The following is a 24,697-nucleotide window of genomic DNA, read 5'->3' as shown; positions in this document are numbered from 1 at the left end:
AAGCCAGGATGCTTCTCGCCACAAATTTCCATTTCCTCTTGTGTACTGTTTTCTCGAACTCGGCGTATTTGTGCTGATTCTTATGTAAGGCAAAGGTGAAATATTGTGACACCGAACGCCGAAGGCTTGTTCTGAGGAAGGATCGAGGTCTGTGATTTCCTTCCTTTTAGCCTCCTCGAATTCTCCCTCCTCGGGAGGCAGCCAGGAGCCAGCACCGCTGTGTTTGACCAGTTCTAATATTAAACATCCGAGCGGGCACATTGGCCTCACCTCCCCAGCACACCTTCGCCCCGGCAGGCACGCAGATGCTCCTGAGGGGGGAAATTAATTCCGAGATCGGTCCACATGTAGACTGGTGCATTTCCTGTGCAAACACGGCTGACATTTATGAAATCTAATTTAATAAATGTCTATGATACAGCACTCATTAACATACCGCAAAATAGCTCCAGAGTAGCCCATTTTAATCAAATAAATTGTTGCTGCTGTTACCACAGGCTGGTCCTTTATTAAGGAGGGAGCAGCAGCACCCAGCCGGGGCCCCTTTGCTTGGGGCCCTCTGTTGGCATCCTGAAACTTCGCCCGGCGATACCGCAAGGGGCCTGCCCCTCTCCCCGTTTGCTCCTAAGATGAGAGGATGAAAAATTGCTGATCATATATCATCTCCATAAATCTTACCGACAATAAGTCATAAAACCTTGTGTCCTTACATATGGTAGGCACCCAGGGAGCGTGTTGCCATATGTGAGCAGCAGCCTCTGGAAGAAAAAGGAAAAATTCTGTTGCCTGAAAGAAAGTTCTGGAACTGTTTTCCATGCCTACAACGAGCAGTCCACTTGCTCTTCGCCATCTCCCTCATTTTGCTTTTTTTTCCTTTCCCTCACCCCTTACCACGGGGCTGCCCTTTTTGTTCCGAATTACCATCGGAAGAATTCCCAGCGCGCTAATTGGGAAATTTTGTGGTTTGCTAAATTCCCTTTCTGTCTGTCACAACAGAACTGGCAAATAATCACCCCCAGCCAACATGGGGCACAGGTATTCAGGGCTTTTGTGTGGAAGAACAGGGGCTCTTGTCTTCTCCGGGACTGCTCCCAGCTGACAACAAGGCCCCAGCCTGCAAACTGCCCCCAGCTAATGAGAAATGCCTATTTATTTTAAAAACTCAACCCGATTTCATATCTATCAGCTAAATTAAAGGAGACATGAGAAGATCGTCTCTCCAGCTCAGCCGGCTGGAGCCTGTGTTCTGGAGACACAATGAGATGGAATCATCCAGCTTCAGGCTGGCAAAGAAAACTGGCTATTGTGTTCTTACCTAGGCCTGTTGCATACTTGCGATGGGGAAAAGTGGAAATGTGTATTTTGTTTTTCTTTTTGAGCTAAACAACTTGATTATCTGTTGCCTCTCACAGTGGTCAGGCAACTACAGAGAAAATGTCCACAGGCAGGCACGGCGGCTGGCCCAGGGGTCTCTCCGGGTGAGGCTTCAGCGGAAGACCCCTCCAATTTACCATTTCCAAGAATTCCCATTTCCAGGCTAAAACTCAGATGCTCTATCTTAGAAAGTAGTGTGTGCCAGGTCCGTGTGGAGCCTTCTGCAGCGTCTTATCTGGAGCCGAGAGGGGACACCCTTTTCCTGAGATATTTTATCCAAAAGTCATAAACAAAACCAGGCTCCTGAGATTTGGTCAACAAGAGAAAACACTTGGAAAGGCAAGCAGGAAGTTAGGGGCCGTGCGGGGAAGGGTGGATGACCACACAGCTCCCAGAAAGGGAAGTTGGCCAGGCAGGCCCAGTGAGGCCGGGGGACACCAAACTCCTGCTCCCTCCGTCCTTCCGTCCTTCCTCATCCTCTGTCCCGTGGAGCCTTGCAGGAAGCCCACTTTGAGAACCATCTGTCCCCCAACCCAGAATGACATAACATATCCAAATAGCACCCCTGGGACCTTTGTCTCACTCTTGGAGACTGGCTAGGAGAGGGAGAAAGATTACCTCCTTCACCACCAAAACAGGGTGGGGATGAGGCTGGCAGGAGCCCTTGTGGCATTTGGCACCAGGTATGGGACAGACTGACTTTGTGCTATTCTTATGGTAATTATTTTACCAAGTGATATTTGATTGTTTCTATAAAAGGTTTATGTCAGTGCAGTTCACCACAGGCTTTTTAAAGACCTCAAGACGCAACAAAGAAATGCACCCGGAGTCCATTAAAGAATTAGGTTCTATTAATGCCCAGGTCTGCTGAAAGAGGCCAGAAGCACCTCCTCAGCCTGTGGTGAAAATGTGAATGGCGCTCCTCGGCTTAATAACTTTTGCTAAAAGAGCGGAGAAAAAAACATCCTTTCGATCTGTGACTTTGGCTCTTAACATGATTGGAAATTCTGGCATTTTGAAAAAAATGTATTTGCCTGGATTCTGTTTTTCTCACTTGAAAATAAAGCCAGCGTGCTGGTGTGGAAATAAGAATAATTATGATAGCTGTCATAGTCATCATTATAATACTTCGCTAGTAGAGAGCACGCTGCTGTTTTCAATCCTCCAAAAACAACAATATAAAAAAGTTCATTATCTCTTCTTTATCCATCAAGAATTCTTCACAGAACAGTAAAGTGGCTTCCCCAACTTTATACAGAGAGAAAGTGGCAAAAACACCAAAGTTGTCTGATGCTTTCAGATCTGCGGTGCCTTCAAATCCTCTTTTCCTTTCTTGTTTGTGATCCAAGACCTAGTACTAGATGGGGGATCTGGAGCTCTGGGTTCCTGGGGACAATGTCTGAGTCACTTCTTCTCTTGGTTCTGTTTCTTCATCTGTAGGATTGGAGAAGGGAGGAGACACTGCTGCTTGGATCATATTTAAACCCTTCAGCTTAAAAAATATATGATTCTATGAAAGTCACGATAAATTCCTGACTTTTTTGTGTGTGTGCAATTTAACCATAAACCTCTACCTTTTTTATTCTTCCGAATGTCTTGGATCACCCTGAAGAGAAACAGAAGGAGCCATACTTCGAAGAGTTTATAAAAACAAAGTATGTTTATCTTACTCATCATCTCTGTAACCCCAGCATGTTGATACAGAGCCTGGCACAGAGTAGCTGCCCAATAACTCAGAGGTAAATGAGTAGATGGGGATGACTTCACCCAGGTCCCTTGAATCCCCGAGAACCCCTCCAGAATGCAGCGGAATCAGAGAGGGCTCCGAGAGCCTCTGCCTGGGCTCGAGGTGTGCAGCTCTGCCGTCTCCCGGTGGTGTCCCTGTCTACAATTATTAGCAGTGAGTAATCGCCCCTGCTCCCATCCTATGCAGCCTGTGGCAGCTCAGGGGCACACACAGCAGCTGCGACCAGCTCCCAGCTGGGTACATCCCCTCTGTCAGTGCTGCGGGAGAGGGACAGGTGCTGTGTGTGGCATACCCAGACACATGGCGCTATGCTGAAAGGAGGCAGGAAAGGCCTCACCCACAGGGGGATGCTCGGTGGGAAGCTCAGATGTTTAAGGGGAGTGACATTCCAAGGGCTGTAATATGATGCTCTAAAGGATTCAAGGGTGTGGCCTCCACGGGAAGACGGAAGAGGGAAGCTAACATTTGTTGAAGTGTCTGCACTATAGAGACGCCAATGCTTTATAGATGAGGAAACTGAGGCTAGGACATCAAGTAACTGGCTCAAAGGTACCCAGCTAGAAAGGGGAGGGTCGAATCCAGGTCCAACTGACTCAGCCCATGGTGTTTCTAATATGCCTCAAGCAGAAATGATGGTGTGGATGCCTTGAGGGGGAGAGCAGAGTTATCAGTGGCCTGGAGGCTACAGGGACTTAAGACTTTGTAGCCACAGGAGGAAAAGTGATCTAGGATTTGAATGCTGACCATGTTGAGGTGGGCAAGCCTCAACTCCAGACTCAACTATTCCTAATTTAAGGAGACCTCATCCTCAACACACAGCTCTGTTCCTGGACAGCAGAGAAGTTTCTTAACAACTAGAATCCTGAACAACCCAATAATTTTCCTCCCTCCCTAACCTTCCTTTCTTCCTCCTCCAAGAATTTGTTGAGTTTCTATCTTGTGGCAGACACTGTGCTAAGTGCTAACGAAACGAAATAACATGCAACTAATGACAGTCCTGCCCATGTGGAGCTCACTGTTGCTGTGAGCTCATCCATTGTTGGGTCCATGTTAGAGCTGCTCAAGATTTCTGGTTCTCCCCTCCTTCTGGGTGCATGGGCCCTTGAGGTTAGGCATGGACACGTGACTCACTTTGTCCAGTGAAATGTGAAGGGAAATAAGCATGTCACTTATGAGAGGAAGCATTCAAGAATGGGGATGGGATTCCTTGTGCTCTCTCTTCCTTTGCCTCAGTGATTGAGGACACCCTGTTGCTGTAGAGACACCGTAAGATTTGAACAGTCTGGAATGCTAAGATAACACATGGACAACTGTCCAAAGGAATCCCAGGTCCCACAGTGGACATTATGTGCGTGCTCATCTTTGCTGTTTTAAGGGGCTGAGATCTGGAGGTTATTTGTAATTGCAGCAAAACTTAGTCTCTCCTAGTTAATACAACCACATTTTGATTTTGGCTTTCAACCCATCTTTCTTTATGGCTTCTCCTTTGCCATACCTTCTCTTGGAGATTTTGGCTTTCCCACTAGACTTTGAGCTCCTTGAGGACAAGATCCATGTCTTGTTTACCTCTGTATCCTTCATATTTGGTTCAGAGTCAAGCAAATGTTTGCTGAGTGAGTGAATGAGTGAAATGAACATCTACAACCACGGAGTTGGCAAAGGCAGTGCTAACCTATGGCATTGACCTGAGAGGTACAGAAAGTGTGGACTTTGTAAGCTCAGATGGAGGAGGGCATTTGCCCAGCTGGTGAGTGCTGGGGCCAGGATTTGAACTTAGATGTGTCTGACTCCAAGTCCCATCCTCTTTCCATTGCAACACACAAACTGGCTTCCCCTTGATTGGGCCTCCACTTGCTGAGCTCTCTTCTCCAGTGGTGATGCTTCACCCCCAACAACTTCCCTTCCTCTGGAGAAGTTGGGATTGCCCCTTAGGAAAGATTGCTAACCATACTATTACTAAGAAGAAGAACCAATATTATTTGAGTTTTTACTAGATTCCAGGCACTGGTCCCACAGTAGACATTATCTATGTGTGAAACATGTACATTATTGATATGTTATTATATTAATTCTCATGATAACCCTTTGAAGTAGGTCCCATCCTTATCCCTGAGCTAAAGAGAGGAAACTGTGGTTCAGAGAGGTAAGGCAAATGGATCAAAGTCACAGAGCTCATAAGTAGCAAAGCTGAGACTTGCATCCAAGTCTGAGTCCCTAATGGGGGGTCTTGACAGCTATTTTATGTTGCATCTTATTGGAAGGAGCTTGTGTGTGTGTGTGTGTGTGTGCACGTGCACGCCTGAGTGTATGTGTGAGTATGTGTGTGTTTGTGTGCATGTGTGTTTGTGAAAGAGAGAGAAAACAACTTTTTGGGGGCTGGTGATGATAGAGGAATATCTTTTCTCTACTTGCTGTTTATCCAAGTTTGTCACTTATGTTTTTACAGGAAGCTGTAAGGACTTCCTGCTTTAACTCTCACAGATGCTGGCCCTGATAATTCCCATATTTACATACCTACAGGGCAAGGCGAGGTCCACTGGCTGCTGACTCTTGTGGGATTTCAGGACAAGGACTGATGGATCACCTCCTCCCCTGTTATCTCTGGTACAGCCTCCCAGAACTCACTGGGCCTGGATGGGGGAGGGTAGTCCTTCCTCTTTCCTTTAATGTGGACAGTAAGCCCTGCGCAAGCCCTGGGCTAAGCACTTTCATATGTGCTACCTCATTTGACCCCAACAACTGCCTGGCCCTATAGGGACTGTTATCCCCATCTCACAGCTAAGGAAACCAAGGCTTAGCTTAGAGCAATGGTTCTCAACTGGGGGCAATTGTCACAACTTGGAGGGGCAGTGCCATGGCCAAAGGGTAGAGCCCAAGAATGCAATTCAGTATCCTATAATACACAGGACAGCCCCCACCACAAAGAATTACTCCATCCAAATGGCAATAGTGCCCAGATTAAGAAACTTTGATAATTCATGGGACATTCAAGCAATAGGGCTGGGATTGAACTCACATCTGCCAATGCTAATTGTGTACTTCTCACAAGGGAGAAAGATGGATACAAGTCCTGTGAAGTCAACAGGGCCCTTCTCCAACATCTCCACGTGGTTGCTTACTACCTGCTCACAGCTGGTGCCACCCTGACCATTCCCTCGATGGTGCCATCTGGCCCCTTCTCTGACAACATGTGTATCTCACCTTTGTGGACTGGTATCCTTTACACTAGATCCCTGAAGGCTCATCTTTGTCATACTGTGTTCTCAAGCTTGATTTCTAAACTACCCCAGATCACAGACCTCTGAATAGTAAGGCCTGGCTCGTTTATCTGAGCCTGTACTGATATGTTTCACTCATTCAGGAAACACCCACTCTGTGCCCAGCCTGTGCTGGGTGCTAAATATGCACGGGGAAAAACCAAGTGTAACACCAAGTAAATTATTATAATAGTCATAGTATCAATGACAAACACTAGCATTTACTAAACTTTTCATTCCATCCAGGCAGCATCTCATGTAACCCTCTAGTGACCCTCTGAGATACATTTTACTGAAGGACGCCTGGGAAACCCAGAAGGGGGTGCCCATGGCTGCCTGGGTGGTTGAGGAAGATGACCCAGAGGTGCTGGGGCCTGAGTGGAGACTTGGAAGTGGAGTTGCGTGTGGGTAAGGGCGTAACAGGCAGAAAGATCAGCGTGAGAAGAAGCTGGGGGGAACCCAACTCGTGGTGGGTCTAGAAAGTTCCAAAAAGTAATTCAGTAAATAAAAACAGCATTTGAGGTTGATCAGATGCCTGGTCACACAAATAGATTTTATAACTTCTGGCTGCATGGTAGCTCAGTTAAGAGATAGCCTCCGTCACCCAGAGCCAGGGGTCTTCAGGTGACTTAGATGGAAAGAGAAGTGGGCAGACTCCTGCAGAGTTCTCAGCTTCCCCTGCCTCAGCAGTGACTTCTAGGGCTTTCCCCGATGCTCATTGTCAGGGAGATTGCAGAGGCCCCTTTGACTGACACTGAGATTGGTTATCAAAAATAAAAGGCACACCAGACCGGCCCCATGGCCTACTGGTTAATTTTGGCGCACTCTGCTTGGTGGCCTGGGTTCAGTTCCTGGGCGCGGACCTACACTACTCATCGATGGCCATGCTGTGGCGGCGACCCACATACAAAGTAGAGGAAGACTGGCACAGATGTGAGATCAGGGCAAATCTTCCTCAGCAAAAAATAAGAATAAAAATTTAAAAAAAATAAAAGGTGCAGGTTGTGGATACTGGAGAGCCAGCTGAAGTGTTGATACCACAAGAATTACAAATATTTAGACTAATCTCCAGGTCCCAGTCAATAGGGATGTGACACATCAAACCAAATTAATTAGCCAAGGGATATTATTTACCAAGTATCTACGCTACTCGTGAACATATGGAGAAAAGGTTAACGCTAATGGTGATGTCCCAGCCGCCAGGACTTTGAGGTCTTGTGGGAAACCTGCAAGGCAAACAAAGACAAGAATATGGTGGAGAATCACCTGACAGTGACTGTGGAGCAGAAACCACCGTTGGAAAAGGGAAGGATTGGTGTATAGAGGTGAGACCAAAGAAGGCTTCTGGAGAAGGCAGGATTCAGGTAGAGCCTTGAAGGATGGGAAGGGTGATGAGGGCGTTTCATTGGCAGCAATTAAAAATTCCTAAGGCCAATACCTAAGGAAAAGTCAAGGGATCCTAAATTCAGGTCAAGTCCAAACACCCTAGGACAGCCTAAGGAGGTCCCCCATTGTCTAGTCTCATCTTCCCTGCAAAGAGTCATCTCTGGATTCCCTGCCTCCACTCAGCCTCACTTCACACTCAGACCCCAGCCTTCTATAAATTATCCCCAATCTATAGTCACATCATGGTTTCAAGCTTCTGTCCATGCTCTCTACTGTGTTAGAATGTTCTTCCCTTTTTCTGCAAGATGAACTACTCTTTCCTTATATGAGCAGCTTCAAAGGTGCCTCCTCCACGCAGCCTTCCTGCATTCCCTGTGCTCTTTCCTGTCTGCCCTCATCCTGTGTCACAACACCTACACATTATTGGTTGTCATGACTCACTCCTTCAATGGAATGCAAGTAGCTTCTTGAGATCAGCAACTTGTCTAACTTTATGTTTCCTTCCACATCTGTACCTAGCACAGGGTATGACTCATACCGAAGGTGCATTAATTACTTGTTGACCATGTGGGTGAATTGAACTAGGAACTAAGTACCTTTTGCAATGAGCTGACTTATGCACAGAGGCTTGGGGTGTATTTAGAGTTGCTCTGTCCAATATGGTGGCCACTAGCCACATGTGGCTATTTACCTTTAAATTAATTACAATGAAATAAAATTAAAAACACAATTCCTCAGTCACACTAGCCACATCTCAAGTGCTCAATAGCCACGCATGGCTACTGGCTATGGTGAGGGATAGCTCAGATACAGAACATTTCCAGCATTAGGGAAAGTTTCATTGGACTGTGCTGGTCTTGCTTACACAGAGTAGGGGATGGCCTCTAATGTCCATTCTCCGGTTCCTGTTTATACCCTCTTCTTCCCCAAGGTCTGCAGCAGCCAGTCCTTTGGGCAATTGAATATCGCTGTTTGTACAATGCCAAGAATTGCAGAGGAATGTGGTGAGGTGGGGTTCGCTTAGGATTATTATCGCTCTGTGTAAATCACTCCTCTCCTTGTGGGCAGGCTTCGATCCTGCAGAGAACCCAGCGGCTGTGGTGCTAAGACACGGGTACCTGTCATGGGAAACGCTAGAGCTGAACTACAGAGCAAGCTGAACTCAGCTCCAGTGGACGACGCAAGGTTCAGAAACACCTGGCAGGCTCAGAAACACAGATGTCTCTTAGCTTTTAATTGAAAATGTTCTGAGTGGGCAGAACAGAGACAGAGCCGTCTCAGAGTCTTCTTGTACGTGTTTCCTGGGGGAAAAAACCTGCTTCTTTCTTTTCATATGATCATTTGGTTTGCCAATTCAGTTAAGGGCGTTTATTGAACCCCAAGATTAGTGAATTTCAAATATCATTTTTTTCTCTTTGAAGTGGGCCCCTAGAATACAAGTCCAATTTATAAATCACATAAAAAGAGTTGCTGCCCAGGTTGAAGTTGGGGAGGGGAACCTAGACCCCATTTGTTTGGTCTTTCCTCCAGCATCATGAAACTGCACAACTCCAGGGGGCACTACTCACATTGTAGTCTAGGTGGTGACCTCGCAGGCTCCACCCTTATAGTGGGTGGAGGCAGGCACAATTTGAAAACTCTAGTCTATGTGTAATCCCAACTTTTAAAAAAACAATAAAATAAGCATACTTCTACAATGGTAATGAAAATATGCATATTCTACAACTCTTTCTCATTTGGAAAGTGCTTTTTTTTCTGACGGCTCATCAGATCTTCTCAACAAAGGCTGGAATGAAGCCTTTGGGTTCAGAGACTTCTTATTCCTCTGTGTACCCCTAGCACCTACTTTAGTTTCTGGTTGTTTGAGGAAGGAGGAAGAAGGGAGAGAAACAAGGATGGAGGAAAGGAGGGGGAAGGGGGAATTAGGGAGGGAGGGAGGAAGTGAAAAAAGAGAGGAAGAAATTAAGGAAGGGAGGGAGGGAGGGAGGGAGAAGAGAGGAAGCTTATGATGCATCATTTTAAGTTCCAGTTTACAGATCAAGAAACTGAGGTGCAATGATTTCAAGTAACTTATGAAAAGTCAGCAAGTTAGTAAACAGAGGAGCCGCAATGCCACCTCACCTCTTCTGTCCCTAAAGCCCATGCTTTTAACCATGACTCCACCCACCCTCCTATTTTATATTTTAAAGTAAAAAGCCTATTACGTGTACTTAGTTACCCATTCTTCTATGGCGCCAGGTTTCTAATGTATAAAACTGTAGAAAAAGGCCTATCTCCCTCTGAGAAGGAATTCCTCTCCTAGGATCCTCGGTCCTCCCTCCCTGAAATAACCCACCCCTCTCCTTGTCTGTCACCCTGATTAGGGCTGCCAATTAAAAGTGCATCAACCAGCATAAGAATAACTGGGGCTCTATGAAACAGAGCCCCCAGCAAGCAGTCTTCATGGGGCGGCTAATGTGGATCGGTGTTTACACTCACGTTGTGTTGGGACATAGAGGGTGTTCTGTGCTTGTTCCATTTTTATAATGAAGCTGTATGTCTGGAATTGAAAAAAAAAAAAAGATCTTTGACATGGGGGAAAAAATGAATGATTCGACGTGTTTCCAAGATTACCAGTGGGACTTCCTAACGCAGGCTGAGCTGTTGTTAATGGGTCGTGCTATGGCCATGATGTTAGGAATAATTAAACCGTGAGTTCAGCTAAATCCCAATGGCAGGAACAGGACTATATGACTTCGCCCCCCACCTGACACGCACACACACATGCACGCACACACACAGAGGGAGAGTGAGAAACTTTCAAAGGGCTTGTAACAGAACAAAGCACAGTTTTTACTATCACAAAATCTTTATGGATCGCCATCCTTGAGGTGAAGTTATATCCTTTATGGTCACATTTTGGTAGTTTCCTTAAATTATTGAAGGCATTTCGTAGGGCCTGCACTCTTGGAACAGAGCTAGAAAAGAGGCCCCTGTCCCCCGTCTGGAGGTGGGTTAATGATGGCGCTCCTCGTGCAATGTGTCCAGGACACAGAGGTTAATAAAACCCGTAGCTCTTCTTCATGGGTACCAGGGGATGGTTAATGTTCAAGACTGTGCAGGATCTCAGCTTAATGTTCCATATGAAGAATAGTGCTGCCAGACAACACCCTCCCTGGTGCCAACCTCGCATATTAGTACATGCTGGAAATGGGCTGAGCAAGTCGGGAGAAGTAGGTGCTTCTCTCCCAGCTGGGTGTGATGGGCTGGCAGCCTCGTGTCCCAGCTGCTCCAAAAGTCAGCCATTTGCTGAGAGCACTGGACGAAGACTTGGGAGAGCCTGTGCCCGGCCCATACTGGCACTGGGGTGTCCAGATCTGATGTCCCTCTGTCCTCCTCCATCCAATGAAGGGCATGAACTGCCTTCTGCCCTCCTTGGGTATGTGTCCATACAGAGCTCTAGGGGACTGTAAGGTAATACCTCAGTTTTGTGGTTAAAAACACAGGCTTTGGGGTCATGGGAAACTAGAGTCAAATCTGTGTCAACCGTACTCTTGTGTGCCTTGGGCAAGTTGCCTGACCTCTCTGTCTTGGCTTGGCTTCTGCCAGAAACAGACCCTGAGACAAGGATTTGAAGGCAAGTAATTTATTTGGGAGGTACTCCCAGGAAGCAAAAGGAAAAGGAAGGATGCCATGAATCGAGCATCACCAAGCAAGTTCTCACTGTGGGCAACTGGAGGTAATTCCACTGGGGACCTCTGGAAGGTGGCATGGGACACATGCCTCGGTGTCTTCCCACCTGGGGGGCGAGGGATCTGGGGCATTTATACACCAACTCCTGTCAGTCATTGGCCGAGGGCTGCTCCAGTGAATTTTGGGCTGCCATGCCCATGGGCAGAGTGGGCTCCCACAACCAGAGAAGGCCTTGGGCACAGAGATGCTGATGATGCTGGTGGTTGAAGTGTGGATGGTGTTCACTGAAATGGTAAGGACTGGGAGGTAATGAGAGAGTCGGCATTTGCTACCCTAAGTCCCAAGTTCCTCCTCACCAGCCAGCACTTCCTACCTCCTAGTACTGTCCTGGGGATTAAGTGAGATAATACAAGAGCCCAATAAATATTAGTTATGATTATTGCTAACCTGAAGGATGGGTACATTTATTGCAATTAAGTCCATAAATTAGACCTGGGTGAACTGCCCGCATTTGAAGGCTTTCTGTAGGACTTAGATATGTTGGTATTTTGGAAAATAAACTTTCCTGTATGTTTTGCATTAAAGAGAGTGAAAGGGATAAATGGTGTAGGTCAAAGAATGTGCATTTCCTCCCTGAGACGAGAAAGCAAGGGAAGAAGTGACTTCCGTGCGCCATGTTTACATGGGGAACAGGAGTCTAGGGGCATTGTCCCAGGTGGGGAAAATGAATTTGTCAACTAATAAGAGTCTGCAAGGCAATCTGTTTGTTGTTACTCCAAGTTGCTTTCCAGAAGTCCTTGGTTTCTTAGATCACTCAAAACATCGCTTCTGCAATGCAGTGGGTCAGTGGGATTTCCACACCAGAGTGAAGCAATGTCCCTGGGTACATGCCTAGAGCCTCTTGCTTAGACTTCACTGGAATGTGGGTAGGCACGTCAAACCTATTGATCTCAGAATGGCCCCTCCATTCCTCAGTCTTTGCCCCTACCCAAGGGGCCCCATGATAAAGGCCTTGGAGTACCCATGGTTCTCAGATGATGGGGACTTACTGCTTTGACATGGATGTGGACACTACCATACTGCTGTGTTTGGGACCTTTGTGTCCCACAGTGTCACCCACTCTCAGAAAGGACTCTAGGGCAGGCATCTGGGACTCAGCATCTAATCTTCCAGAGTCCCAGGGACACTACAGCACCTGTTGTGTGTGTATATGGTTACATCTGAACCAACAGTATCAGCTATCTGTAGACACTGCTATGTAAGTCCACGGTGAATGAGTGAATGCATGAAAGAATGCATGTGGAAATGTACAGGGAGATGCGAGAGAGAAGGACAGGGGCCATTTTTAACAGGAAAAAATATGTTTGGGGATTGGTAGCTTCCTTAACTGCCACCCCTTGATTGTGCTAAAAGCCAGGAAGCCAAGCTAACACTTTCATGTAAATCTGAGATTTCCCTTTTTGGTTTCGCAAATTCTGTTCTTGCCTTGCTGTCATCCACTGGGGAGATGGCCCCAGTCTTACTCACAGTTGAGAATAAATAGTGCTCAGGCTGCTAAAAAAAAGGAGAGATCACAGCGCTTCTCATTTCAATGTGCGTCATGAATTGACTCCATGGCACCCCATGCCGTAAGCAGAGTGATGGTCTGGGTGCACTGAGCGCCAATCGTCCCTTCTCGGTGAAACCTTCTGTCAGCTCTTAAAGGGAAATTCTTTAAAAAGAAATCCAGACACTAAAATGCATTTGAAGAGCCCTCATGAAGCAGTGGGGTTGAACAAATAATGGAAACAGTTCCTGGTGGAAAGTGCTTCAAAACCATTTCAAATGTTCTAGAAATACACGGGGATGTGTGGTCTACACTGCATGGACAGAAGTGAGTTTGTTTTCATGGTTCTTCTACCTCCACTTCACCCAAGCTCTTGACTTTTCCAGGTGAGAAGCACCATGGAATGAAGACTCACCTCTCATCCTCTCCACGAATCTAAGCCACAGAGACAGACACTCTGGGAAATTCGGCTGACCCACCAGGGTCCCGAACCTCTGATTTCTATGGTGACAGTTGGTCTCTAACTCACTCTCTCATTCATCATTTTGTTCAGAAATATGTATCAAGTGCTTATTCTGTGTTAGGACCTCTTGTCTGCGATGTCCTTGCCCTCGAGAGTGCCTTGAAATCGAATACATGAGCTCCATACGGTGCAATTCTTGCAAGAATCCCGAGGTCAGTGGGCACCTAATGCAGCCTGGTGGGTCAGGTGAGGCTCCCCGAGGAGCTGGAATCTAGGCTAGAGCCTAGAGCAGCATTCAGGGAGGCCATGCTGGGGACAAGCGTGACCGAGAAGGATGCTCCTGGCAGTGGGCATGTGCAGAGGTTGGGAGGTGAGAGTCCAGCTCACGCCCAGGACCATCCCCGCTCCCTGGGTGGTGGAGAAGTCCTGATGCTAAGCGCTCTGAGTCTGATGCCATCCGGGGGACTCAGAGCTTCCTTTCTTCTCAGCCCGCTTATGTTGTTATACCAGGGGAGAGCTCAGGATTCCTGCCACACATTTGCTTAGCAAACCCTGAGCCTCTCAGTTATGGACAGCGAGGAGCTGAAGGAGACTGAGTCCCTGCTTTGCGGGGTATTAGTAAACCCCAGTCATTGAGCTAACATGTCCAAATGTGCTGGCTATTGTGCCCAACCCTGGACAACCATGTCAGGAGGCATCTACTACAATTACTCACGTTTTACAGATAAGGAAACCGAAGTGCAGGTGAAGTCACCTGCTACAACAAGGACTAGACCTGTTAGAGCCAGGATTTCACCCAGGTCTGCCCACGGCCTTTCCATCCAGGAAACTGCGAGCTGTAAAAGAAGCACAGGGCTCTAGGCCTCCAGACACGCCTGACCCAGACCCATTCCTGGTCTCTGGGCTCATCCTGAGGATGTGGGTTAAGACGTCTCAGAGCTCCTCCTGTGGACACCCAGGCTTGGAGAGTTTCTCCAGGGGGGCCTCTAGGGGAAGTGGAGGGAGAGGCGCCGCCATCTCGCCTCATCGCCAACAGGCCCCAGTCCCTCGTGGTCTAGGAACCGGCCCTTCCACCAGCTGGGCCTCTTTGGCCTTTATCTGACCCCACCCCTGGCACCTCCAACCTTTCCCCTCGGGCCCTGCTGGCCGACCTTGGCCTGTCTCTGGCCTCGGCCTGGGCGCCAGGCCTGCTCCTGGAGCCTGGCCAGGCCCCGCCCAGCTCTCCGTCTTTGCCACAGTCCCACAGGCCGAGAGCTCACAGGCATGCCTCACGCCAGGTTTCCCAGTGGTGCTCCCTGTGGCCGGCTTGGCCTAGAGTGGGAGAGGCTCACCTGGAAGGACCCGTGTAGCTTGAAAGCGTTGGGAGTTGGCCTGAACTGTCTGAGACAGAGCTCAAGGAAGAATGTCTCCTTCTTCCCTCTTCTCAGGCCAGCTGGCTGCTGGCTCTTGCTCACGCTCTCTCTCAAACACACACACACACACACACACACACACACACACACCTGGGTTTAAACCCTGGATAACAGCTTCTTTTTACTAGTTGTTTCTGTCCTCCAGATAACTGTCAAACTAACAGTCATCATCTCATCCTCACTTTTTCCCAAAAGGTCCTGTGAAGGGAGGATCCCCACATCCCCATTTTACAGACAAGTAACTTGAAGCTCAGAAAACTGAAGCAATTTTGCTCAAAGTTTCAGACAGCTAGTAAGTGAGGGAGTCTGAATTCAAATCCGAGTTTTTCTGACTCCACAGCCCATGATGCTAGTCACTTAGTAGCTGTGCAACTTTGGGCATGTCATTTAACCTCTCTTGGCCTCAGTTTCCTCATCTGTAAAATGGAGATAACAATAACACCTGATTTGTGAGAGTTTTGTGGAGATTAAATGAACTCACTGATGGGGGGCACATGGCATGCCTAGAACGGTCCTGGCCCAGGGAAGTTGCCAATAAGTGGTAGACAGCGTTCACGTGAGCGTCATTAGCCATGGCTCCAGGTGAGCCTATTCCTACTTGGGGGCACCTTCTGCAGCTTCCCAGCTGTTGCCCCAGTCTCTCTGTCCTAGACACTGTCTCCTCTTTCTTGCCTTATAGCCGCTGATTGCTTTATTTCCCTTCTGTCCTCCCGTGCTGCGTGCCACAAGCCCCGAAGATTTCTGGGGGATGATGATGATGATGATGATGATGATGATGATGATGATGATGATGATTTCTATGAGGGTACCTTCCAGGATGCCAGAGTGGTGTCTTCAAATCATTTTATTCCCCCTAAAGCTCATCCATACATTTCACCCAACTACTTTAATGTCTTCAGCCAGACTGGCTTATTTTGCAGAAAGACTGACAATTCAAAGTGAGGAACTCTCCCTACCCCAAATAAAATATATGAAATGCTTTTTCAGTAGAACCTGGATTTAAATGGCAGGTCTACTACTTAGATGCTGTGTAACTCTGGGCAACTTGCTTGATATCTCTGAGCTGCATTTCCCTTTCGAATTGGGACTGAATAAGGAGATGTGCAGAACACTCTTCATAGGATTGTGGAGAGAGTTCAATGAGAGAATGACAAGTAGTGCCTGGCATACAATAGATGCTCAATAAAATATGAAACCAGAATCCAGTTGAAACAGAGTTAAACACCACAGATAGTTTGGGGGGCAAAAAACGAAATGAAGAAATGCACTTTGGATACACCTATTGGAGAAGACAGAGCAATGGACAGGAGCTGAGGCCCCAGCGCCACACTGTGTCCCAAGTGAGGCAGGATCTTGGGAGATTGTAGAGTGCCAGGTCCAAGGCCCCTTTGGAGCCGACCTCTCGACTTCCTGGAGAAATCTGTGGCCTTCCTTGCAGGCGGGGCTGAGCCTCCTTATCGGTGGGCTCAGAGTCCGCGGCACCAGGGCTGGACGTCTCCATGTGCAAGAGGCTCCAAGTGTTTATCAGGCCTCTCCCTGCGCCCAGACTTTGGACATGGTTGGGCTGGGTGTGGACGTGGCAGCTCTTCCTTCCCCGGGGGATACCCCAGCACATTTCTCAACATTCGTTCCCAATAAAAAAGGGTTAAAAGTCGACTGCTGGGATTTCACAACCGTGATGGCCAAGGACAAGACGCTGCCTGCGCGCCAGGACTCCTGGCTCCTGCTTCCGGCTGTAGGGTCTCCGTCAAATCGCGTTGCAGGGGCGATAATGTCTGACCTATTCACTTGGCACAGTGGTCCGGAATAGTTAGCTCCAAGTCAAGAGATACTTGAACACAGGTCACCTCTTTCATCCGGAGAGGAAACCCTGAGATGAGGTGAGGAGGGGTTATTCTACCCATTTCAGAGTTGAGGACACTGAGGAGCAAATGAAATGGTGCATGGGAAGGAGCTTTCCCAAGAGCGCAGACTCTAGCTTGCATGTGCAGTACTTAACTGTAAGCCAGCTCTGAGCTCCTTCACTAAATCCTCCTAAATACCCTGTGGGGTCAGGACTCTCCTCACCGCATTGGGTGACAAAGAAATTATGCTGAGAGAGGTTAAAAAATTGCCCACAGTCACCCAGCTGTAGTCAGAACCTAAACAGTCGGTCTCAGACCCCTCTCTGGACCACAAAGAGATGCTCCCCCGGCCAGCTCTCTCAAATGTGGCACTACTGACATTTGGCGCCGGATCATTCTTTGTTATTGGGGCTGGCCTGTGCATTGTAGGATTCTTAGCAGCGTCCCTGCCTCTACACACTAGATGCCAATAAACCTCCACCCCTGCTTGAGACAACCAAAAATGTCTCTAGACATTGTCAACTGTCCCCTGGGGGCAAAATAGCCCCAGGTGAGAACCACCGGTCTAGACCTATGTCAGCCCCCGTGCTTGTTATTCAGATTATGTTGTAATTGAGATTGTGGTTATGATTATGATGTCATTGCCAGTGTCAAATTTGCATCTGGGCAGGTACTGACTCAGGTGAGCTTCAACATGTAATTTATGGTCCAAACTAGGACCCTTTAGAGATGAAGGTAGGGACTATTAATAATTATGTCAGAATACAGGAACCATCACAAGCAGACTGGGATGAATGTTCGTTCTGCTTTGGCCACCCCTTCTACCTGATTTGCAGGTAAAATGGCCAGGTGTGTGACCCCATAGCTTCTTATTTGCTATTGCTGTCTTCATCTAGGGGCTTTTCCTAGCTTAAGGGCTCTGGAAATCTTAGCACTGGCTGCTCCCATCTTCTCCTACCCCTCAGAGGGACCCCTGGCTGGGCCACATCCAAAGACTAACCCCTGACTTTCTTGAATTGGTTGAAACATGGGAAATGACCCCAGGAGTTGGTACCAGTTTTCTTTGCTCTCTGGCTAAACTGAGTCCAGACTATTAGGGTTCTCAGAATGTCCACCTAAATTATGGAAATTCCATGGAGACTTGGGAACCACAGTTTGGGGGATATTTTTCCAGTCAACACTGCGGAACTGTCTTTAATCAGGAGAGAGTGAGCCATGCTCCCTCCTTCTAAGGCCTATGATGATGATGATGATGATAATGATGGTGATTTAACAATGATTGGGCACCTGGTATACGCTTGGTCTTGTTATGAGCACTTTACATGGATTATTTCGTTTCATCCTTACCACAGCCCATGATGCTATCTTTATCCCCTTTGTATGGATATGGGATCTGAGGTTCCAGGAAGATTAGTAACTTGGGAAAGTCATACTATTGTACAAGAATAGAGTCAGAATTTGAGGGCAGGTCTGTCAATTCCAAAGCCAACAGAATACTACCTTTCAATGTAATGGAAGTTTGGTCAAGTCAATGTCACCTATCAATTGAGCGCCTGTACCAGGCACGATGCTGAGCACTGGGGAATGAAGAGACAGATGAGAGTCTCTCTCCCACCCAGCAGGAGCCCACAGCCCAGGACAGGAGACAAACAGCTCAGCAGGCATTGTGTGTTCTTTCAGAGTGATGTGCCAGGAGTCGAGAGGGTACAGTGCACTCCTTGAACCAAGCCTGCTTTCAGGGGGAGGGCATCTGAATGGAGTCTTGAGGGTTGGTTGAGTGGGAGTTGAGCAAGAAATGGGGCAGAAAATTCCAGGCAGGGGGGCCAAGCTGAGCAAGGCAGACGAATGGTTGGAGATCCATGGTTTAGTGTGGGTGGAGGGAGGGTCAAGTCCAAGGTAAGGACCCCAGAAGGCCTTGGGCCATCATAGCATGTAACACACTCACACATACACCCATACACTCAGGTACACACTCACACACATACACATACACACATGTAATTCAGCCACAAGGCTGTGGTGCTGATACCATCAAACCCCTCCTAGAGTTCCAGAGAGTTCTAACTCTGCCGCTTGGTTCCAGGAGCTCTGGGAGGGAACCTTATCTCCCTCCATCTTTCCATCTCTCTTCTGCTGTAGGCCTGTGCCCTCTTCTCCCAAAGATGTCCACATCCTAATCCCTGGGGATTAGGTGAATATGAATGGGGATATGGCATGTTATGAATATGTTATAGGGAAATTAAGGTTGCAGGGTCCTGAAAAGAGGGAGGCGGGAGGGTCAGAGTCAGAGAAGGAGAGGCAGAGGTTAGCGCCGTGTGCTTTGAAGTTGGCGGAAGGGGCCACAAGCCAAGGAATGAAGGCAGCCTCTGGAAGCTGGAAAAGGCAAGGAAACAAATTCTCCCCTGGAGCCTCCAGAAGAAATGCAGCCCTGCCAACACCTTGATTTTAGCCTGGGGAACCCCCATAAGACTTCTGACATCTAGAACTGAGAATAAATTTGCGTCATTTTAAGCCATTAAGTTTGTGATCCTCTTTACCTCGGTTAAGTGAACTGTGGAGTTACTAGCAACCTGGGTGGGTGAACACTGTGGGTGCCTCAGGTTATGCTAAAGTCTTGGGGTCCTAAAGGAAGTCCTTCCTCCATTGGGTAGAGCCCTCAGGCTGGGAGGAGGGATCCACCCTGGAGCCAGTCTGGCCCTAAGGATGGGAATATCTCTTATCAGTGACCATAGCCACACCCAGGAGAGCTTTGATAATCCTGGGGCCCAGAAGGGAAGGGAAATAGCAGGTCCTGGGGCTCAAGAATTCCACACATAGGTCCGTCATTCCTGATAAACGAGCCAGTCTGCCATGATCACATAGTCCTTTCCTCTACTTTTTTTTTTTTAACAAAAACTACAATACTATATTCAGGCAGCTAGGTTTTTATTATTCATACTGATTTCTAAAGAGAAACACTCTGGCTTTAATTAGAATGAAAAATTTGAGCAGTAGAAATATTCAAGTATCACACAGCTTCATTATTTACACCATTGATTTCGACAGGCAGATAAACACAGAGTAAGACGTGTGCTCTGCACTGTTTAAAGAACAAAGCAGCACTCATGCACTTCTAACTCTCCACCCATTCACAGGGCCCCGTGTTTCCCTTTCTAAGGGCAAGAAAACCATGATAAAGTCTCTGTGTATGTGGCCTTGCTGTTGGGCAAGAGGTGGATTGCAAGACAATTCTAACCAAATCAATTATTAATTCAAATCATACCCTTTATTTAATACTAGGTGTCAGGAGGTTCACATTTGAGTCCCATTTTACAGATAAGTAAACTGACTTCAGAGAGGGTAAGTGACTTGTGCAGCTACATGGCCTCGGGGTGATAAATATTTGTACAAGGCCGGCTGGCCCAGGAGCTCACGCTCTTCGCCACTGTGGAGTAGAGTTAGGGCCGGGCCTGCCTACAAGAGCTGATGGTTCTGGGGTGCTCACAGTGTGTATTAACTGCTTTAGGCCAGTCGTTCCCCAACTTGGCTGCACATTAGAATCACCCAGGGAGCTTTAAAATCCTGATGCCCGGTCACATCCCATGCCTATTAGATCAGAATGTTTGGGGGTGGGAGGCAGGCCAGTGCTTTTTAAAGATCCCCAGGTGACCCCAAAGTGCAGCCAAGTTGGGGAACCACTACTTCTTATGCATTCTCTCACCAAAATCCCCTCAGCCCCCTGTGAAGGAATCACTATTACTGACCCATTTTAAGGATGAGAGACCTGAGCCTCAGAGAGGTCATGACACCCACTGAGTTGGGATTTGAACCAGAACATTCTAGAACCTCCATTTTTAACCACTACACTAAAATGCCTTCTTAGTGGGATATTGTTAGAGGGTCAAAAGAGGCTTTTTCCAGGAGAATGCATTGTGCCTTGGGGATATATAAAAATTGAATCAAGCTTTTTCCCATCTTGTGGTTTCCAGTTCTTTGAACAACCATGAAAGTGAAACTTGTTTTGCTGTGAGCATCCCCTCTTTCCTCTGGAGTTTTAAACCCCTAATTGAATCTGCTTGAACCTATATGTTTTGTTTAACAGCTGCAGCAACTCGTAGGGCGTGGTCCATGCAGACCCGAGTTGGGCCCAGTTGGACCCAGGAGGGCTTCTGCTTCCAAGGCCCCAGAAGTGTGGCCTCCTGATGCCCAGCCCTGACCTCTGTGCCAGGAAGCCTGTCCTGCAGGACCAACCCTGTCATCTGGAGTAGCCCCAGTTCTCAGAGCTGTGCCTAAGATCCTCCACGCACAAGAGATTTTGGTCATTTTCTCTTTTAATTTATAACTAAGTAGGGACATGGCTGGTGTCCCCGAGACTCCAAGACATTGAGAAAAAGCCTCTCCGTGGAAGGTGTGGGCTGTGGGAATTATTCAGTCTGCAAACAACAGGGAGCATTTGCTGCCAGCTCTCATTTTTTCCTCTTGCCCCCTTCTGTCCGTCTGTCTCGCTGCCTCTCATTTATCTCTCTACTCCTCCTCCTCACTGACTCTCTCCTTCTCTCACATCATGCCCAGACCACCTCTCCCCTCCTGTATGAGTTTCTTCTTGCTCCTATAACAAATTACCACATACCTAGTGGCTTAAAACAACACAGATTTCTTCTCTCACAGTTCTAGAGACCAGAAGTCCAAAATCAATGTGTTGGCGAGGTTGTTGCTTTTCGGAGACAGTGAGAGAATCTGTTCTGGGCCTCTCTCCGAGCTTGTGGTGGTGGCTGGCAATCCTTGGCGTCCTTGGTGTGTAGAAGCATCACTCCAATCTCTGTCTCCACTGTCACACAGCATCTCTCTCTCACCCTTTGCATCTCTCTGTGTCTTCATATGGCCTTCTTACAATGAAACTAGTCTTTGGATGAGGGCCCACCCTAATCCAGTCTGATCTCACTTAACTAATTACAACGTCAAAGATCCTATTTCCAAACGAGGTCACATTTTGTGGTTCCAGTGGACATGAACTTTGGGAGGACACTATTCCATCCAGTACACCTGCTTTCCACCTTGCCAAGCCAATGCTGCTCAGCTACGCGATCTTCTAAAGCACATGTTGGATTATGTCACCCCACCTGTTGATAACCCTTTCTATGGCCCTCAGAATAAAATCCAGCCCTTAGGCCTGGCCTCCAGGCTCCCATAAGCTCAGGCTCCGGCTGCCTCTTCAACCTCCATTCAAAGCACATTTCCCAATCCCCCCTCACTGGCCTCCCTCCTGTGCCGTGTCCACACATCCAGGATCTTTCCCTTGCTGTTCTCTCTGGCCAGGGCACCTTCTCGCTGGCCCTACTATTCATAGCTGACTCCCTCTTCTTCAGGTCTCAGCTCAAATGTCATCTCTTGTAAATTCCTTCCCAGACTATTCTGTCTAAAATGATTTGCAATTTTATTTTTTTCATAACACTTATCCCCATGTGAAATGATCTTTTCCTCATCCATGTCGTGCTTGTTGTCTGTCTCTCTCATGGTTTCTCTCTGGTTCATGGCCGTGTCTCCAAGGCACATCTCGGAGCAGGGGAAATCTTGAGTTAATTATAGCATCACCAGCGCAGGACTCTGCTTTGATTCCCTTCTTCTATCCATCCCTCCACTCGAATTCTTTGAGTCCTTCCTGTGCACCGGGCGTTATCCTAGGTGCTGGGAGAGCAAAGCCACTACTCTCAGGGAGCTTGCGTGCTAGTGAGAAGATAGCAAATATGCGCATTTCTGTATACTCGAAGCTTTTCACGGGTGTCAAATCTGTTTCCTCTAAACTTCCAAATCACGCTCAAACCTTGCTCTTCTATCTCAGGAAGCCAACAAAGTTTCTGGGCTTTTTAAATGCCGTTGGTACTGAGCACATCTGGAATGCTACTTGAAGTTCCTTCCATCTCGGTGGGTTTTGTTTCTTTGGTCCAGTCTCGGCCCCACTGCTGTCATTTTCTCTGGGTGAAGTAGGACAAGGTCAAGAGGCCACGGTGGGGTCCTACACGTGGACACTGAACTTGTGGCTTCTAGCCCCAGCCTTGAAGCCGTGCAGCTCTGAAGTCACTTGCTCCCTCAGGTCTGAGCCCTCAGCCTCAGACTAGGTGGGTCTGAATGGCCAAGGCTTTTTCAAGCCTGAATTTTTTTTGACTAACTACTAATTTGCTACAATTGCTATTTCCACTCTTATCACTAATTTGCTCTAATCATGACTAGCTAATCTTGGGTACCTAGAATAGTGGTTCTCAAATTTGTCTGCACAGTAGAATCACTTGGGCATCTTTTATAAATCCTAAAGCCCAGGCTGGAACAACTGAATCTCAAACTCTAGGGGTCAGACACAGACAATAGTATGTTTTGAAGTTTTCCAGATGATTCAGATGTGCAGACAAGTTTGGGAACCACTGACTTAGAAGAGGGGTCAGCAAACTTTTACTGAAAAGGCCTGAGAGTAAACGTTTTCAGCTTTGTGGGCCATACAGTCTCTTTCACAACTACTCAACTCTGCCATTGCAGCATGAAAGTGGCAATAGACAACACGTAAATGAATGAGCATAACTGTGTTCCAATAAAACTTTATTTACTGGAAACAGACAGAGGGCCATATTTGCCAATGGGTCATAGTTTGCAGACCCCTGGCCTAGAACAATTTCCAGCACAATATATATCAGTTGGGTGAATGAATGAATTCAATAAGCATTTAATAACCACCTACTATGTACTCAGCTCTATGCTATGTGCTGGGATTCAAAGAACGTGTGTCCTGTGTGATTGGGGAAACAGAGCCGTAAACAAATAATCAAATTGCAGTGAGATGGAGGCAGTAAAAGATGTATGAGCTGGCTGCCAGGGAGGCCCAGGGGAGGAGGAACCAATTTGGCCTGTGGGATAAGGAGGAAGTCAGGGAGAGCCTCCCAGCAGAAAACACTTTTAAGCAGAGTCTGGGAGGAAGATTTTCAGTCTGACTCCTGGCTGCCAGGAATAGAGATCCAGTCAAGTTACCACAAGAACGGAAGGAGCCGGTTTCTCTCCCTGGCTGAGTCTGGACCGGACAGGGTCTGCGGCAGCTCTGAGCCGGGCCTTCTCCAGCTCCCTCTGTGATGTGTCCTCTCTCCGGATTCTTGCTTTATTTTTCTCTTTTTATTGAGAACTTCACGGGTGACCATATAGAGAGCATGATGATAAAGAACGTGGGCTTTAGAAGAAGGTGCACTTTGTAAATTAACTTCTTATCTGTGAAACAGGGAGCATCGCAAACCTACTTCAGAGTGTTTCTGAGAAGGTAAACTGAGGTATATAAGGTGCTTGGGACTGTGCCTGGCACCTATAAACGCTCAAAGATGTTCATGGCGCTGTGACTGTCATTACCTTCCTTATTATCAATCACTTTCTTCTACTAGCTTACTGCTTTCGCATCCCTTAAGTGCACCTGGCCGGGTATCCCTCAAGCCCTCCATAAACACCCCTTTCTACTTTAGATCCTGCCATTTGCTGGCTCAGGCTTTAATGTTCTAGTTCAAATGACCAGAAGACAGAGAACTTGGTTGGCCTGGCATCCATGTCCCAGGTCACCAGGTTGCCTCTGGATGGACCGCTCTTTGGTCTAGGGTAGCCCCTTGATCCAGTCTCCTGGCGTGAGAGGAGGGAGCTGCACAAACAGGGATGGGTCTCTCCCCCTAAGAAAGGGCTGGGAGTGGGCAGCCGCCTGAAATCAGACTAGCACAGAGGACTAGCTGGGCAGCAGGTCCATCAGGGAACAAAATGTGCAGAGGATGAAGTCCTTGGTCTTCCTGTATTACCCTCTCCTTAAAGAGAGCCTGGGGGGCATGCTCCTAACTCAATCAAATGAGGCAGAGGGGCCTCGGGGTCCCAACATCTGCAACCCTGTCTGTGAATCCCGCGTTCTCGACACCTTGCCAGCCCTGGGTATTGGCCAACCACGCAAATTAGCCCCGGCCCACTGGCCCAGCCCTCCAAGGGCATAGCCAGCCCCCAAAGAAATCAT

This window comes from Diceros bicornis, chromosome 32 (assembly GCF_020826845.1).
Source record: "Diceros bicornis minor isolate mBicDic1 chromosome 32, mDicBic1.mat.cur, whole genome shotgun sequence".
NCBI classification, from domain to species: domain Eukaryota; kingdom Metazoa; phylum Chordata; class Mammalia; order Perissodactyla; family Rhinocerotidae; genus Diceros; species Diceros bicornis.
This window is presented reverse-complemented; position numbering follows the sequence as displayed.